General features: G+C 44.3%; 1 pseudogene; it reads right to left on the bottom strand.

Moving 5' to 3' along the window:
* Nucleotides 1-725: 725 nt before the first annotated feature.
* LOC101582767 lies at nt 726-1,305 on the bottom strand (annotated as a pseudogene).
* Between the last annotated feature and the right edge of the window lie 2,179 nt (nt 1,306-3,484).

The raw sequence follows: 3,484 nt of genomic DNA, 5'->3' as shown, positions 1-3,484 counted from the left end.
TGTGGGACGAGTCCTGTGCCCTGGGCACACAGTGAGACAGCCAGCGACCCTGATGCCCCAAGTACCTGCGACTGGAAAGTACATTCCACGCAACTCAGGCCACACGCAAAGGGAGCGTGGCATGGGAGTTCCATGCGCGCTTCTACTACGGCCTCAGGAGGCCTCAGCCCAGAGCAATCCCAGCAGAAGAAACGCCACAGCTCCCAGCTACTTTGAGAAACAACACAAGTGACAGGACTCAGGGTTGCTGCTCCCTCTGCGTGGCACCTGGAGCAGAACTCGTGGGGACTGACTCGCTGCTCCCACCTCTGCCTGCAGCCTGGTGGGCCTGGAGCTCTCCCGGGAGGAGAAGGAAGCCTTTCTGGGAGGGCCTGGTGTCTCGAATGCTGCAAGTTAAGCTGCTGCCCCAACTGTAAGTTCCTACTATGGAAAAAGCATTAAAACAACTGAAGGTCTATTTTACTGGTGATTTAGGATGCAAAGTATTTTATTTTTAAACTTCTAAACTTTGAAAACAAGGTAGCTGAGGTTAAATAATAGAGCTTTGCAAAGCTAAGTATGCTCGCTGGAACTCAGTTTTTCTGCATGAAATACAAAAACAACTTCCTGAAACTCCTAGGTGGAAACAAGACTGTCCTGATGACCTGACTATGTGAGCTGAGCCTTCTGGGTTGTAACATCCCTTTTTCTCCTTGACAAGGGCTCACGGAACTCCGTGCCCTCTTCTAGGCACACATGGACAGCTCCTGCCTGAAGGTCTCCTGAGAGGCATGCACCATGTACAGGAAGCCTGAGATGGACATGCAGCTTTTCAGCAATTAGCAGAAGCAATTCGCAGAAATATGTTTTCTTGACACAAGGGAAGTCGTGGTCACCTGATCCGGAGCTGCCACAATCCCCGGGACCCCAGCACAATGCCATCAGAAAACACCTTCAAGCAGCGTCGCACCTTTGAACAAAGAGCAGAAGCCATCCGGCTCATTGGAGAGCAGCACCCTTCTCCCTCTCTACACCTCCGAGATGGGGGTAGACGACGCTCACCTCCTGTGGCCGTTCACCAGCAGGAAGGAAGCCCGGTTGGCGTTGAGCTGCAGGCACCGCCTGCGGACCTCGATGAGTTCACTCACGTTGATGTGGTCAGGGACCAGGAACTTTTTGTCTTGTCCAAGACAGGCAGCTGCTTCTTGCGCTTGGATCATCTATGATCACCAGGATCTTGGCGGGATGCTGCTCTCAGATGAGACAGTTGTCCTCTACTCTTTGTTCCAAGGTGCGGGGCTGCTTGAAGGTCCTTTCCGATGGCATTGTGCTGGGGTCGCGGGGACTGTGGCGGCTCCTGATAAGGTAACCGCGACTTTCCTTGTGTCAGAAAGACATATTTCTGATAATCGCTGAAATGCTGCAAGCTTCCTGAGCACTCCACACCAACCCCATTTTGTCTATTGTCTTTTCCAATATCACATTCACTGGTCCATTTCTATAGTGCTTTCTCTTATTTAGGGGCACTGATTTGTTGCTAAAGTTTCTCATTTAACTCTAATCAAGCAATCTAGAGGGAAGAGCTGTCTCTCTATAAGCAGAGCATCTGGGCACCTGAAGAATTAGATGCTATGAAACAAAACACGTTTGTGAGAATAAAACCTGAGCCTGTCTTAAACAAAAGATTAATAAGGTGGGAATAATGATATCTGTAAATAGCTTTAGCATTTACAATGCAGTAATGATGTCCACAATGTTGCCTTACATCAGCATATTCCAAATTTTAGAATCAATGTCCCTTGTGTTCTTTAAAGACAACTTGCTCATCCAGATGGTTACATTTATTTAATATCTCAGGTTTGAAACATATGGGATCTATTCCCATAATCCCAAACAAAGAAGGGTGTGAAGTTTTTCTTAATTTTTAAAATGACTCAGGAACCTTTTACTAAATTTGTACCTGTGTCTATATAATATATTATTGACAAAGATATTAGAAACTGTTTAACTTAGAAACAAAAATTTTACAAGTGGGTTTAAGAGGTGCCCTTTTAGTCATGAAATATGGATTTCAGTTAGAATATTCATGTCTATCTCAGGAAAACTTTAGCCTTACACCTGCCTCTGGATGTCCTTTGAAATAGGCTTTATTTTTGGAGGTCTGCAGCAAATGTGAGCAGGAAGGACTGTCACACATGCAGAGCCCTCCCACATCACCCAGCACTGGGGCAGGGCCTTACATATGAGCAACGAACCAATATTAATGCATCAGATTGCCTGCAGTCTTGTTATGGTTTGTGTCTAGTTGTCCCCCCAAAGTCCCATGCAGTCATGGGGCTGTTCTGGAGCTTGTGATTGATTCTTGATCCAGTGCTGGGATTATGGGAGTGAATGTCTAGTGGCAGATATATCTGCATTACAATGTGAGGAGGGTAGAGAGGCTCACTAGCTGCTGGAGCTGCTGTCACTCCCTTTGCTGTCTTGCTCTTTGCCATTGCCATGAAAGATTGCTCTCTGCCATGTGCCACTCTGCCTTGGAGCCTGCTGAGTATGGACTGAAACCTTCACTGTGGTTGAAATAAACCTTTCCTTCCTTCATATTGGGTATTGGGTATTTTGTCCCAGCAATGAGAGAAGAGTAACGAGACAAGTCTATGTAGTTCATTTTTGGTTTTGTGTATCCTCTTGGTCTGGTCAAATATATAAGGCAATCTATGCCCCACCACAGAATACTTCCACAACCATAAACATGTTATGTGGTCTGCCAATCCATCCTTCCCTTCCTCTGATCACAGCAACTACCAATCTTCTGTCTGCCTCCACACTCGAGCCTTTTCTAGAATGTCATATAGTCCCAATCATATGGTATGTAACTCTCTCAAATTGGCACTTTTCTCTTCTAGTATGCATTTAAATTTCTGCCTTGTCTTTTTATGGCTTGATAACTAATTTGTTTTTAGTCCTAGGTAATACTCCATTACCTGAACGTATTAATAGTTTATTTTTTCTCCTACTAAAGGACATGTTGGTTGTTTCTAAATTTTGACAAACCATGTACAGATTTTCATTTGAACATAATGTTTTAACTCATATATGAAATATTATGAAGTGCTACTGCTAGATCATTAAAGTACATTTCTGTTGCTTCAAAAAACTCACAGCTACTGACATTTACAATATGGCATGTGAAATCCATTCAGAATCATAACAGAACTTTCAATTGCAAGATCCAATTTTCAAGTGGAATGCTTCCCCAAACAGTGGCCCTTCTGATCAAAACAAATGTCACAATTTCAGATGGTGTGTGCGCTACTGTGTCCTGTGCAATGGAGGGCTCCAAATGGATAGAGTCATGTAATGTTGCTTATGTTTTATGCTCATCAAAGTGATAAGCTGAAGCTTGTATCCTTGTTTCACTGTGGTGGTAACCTCACTTCAAATGTAAGTGGCCAAGGAATGTTACTGGTAGAAAAGTTCTAAAAAACCCTGTAGGGTTGGGGAAATG

Source organism: Octodon degus, unplaced genomic scaffold (genome assembly GCF_000260255.1).
Source record: "Octodon degus isolate 3935 unplaced genomic scaffold, OctDeg1.0 scaffold00119, whole genome shotgun sequence".
Taxonomy (NCBI): domain Eukaryota; kingdom Metazoa; phylum Chordata; class Mammalia; order Rodentia; family Octodontidae; genus Octodon; species Octodon degus.
This window is presented reverse-complemented; position numbering and strand designations above follow the sequence as displayed.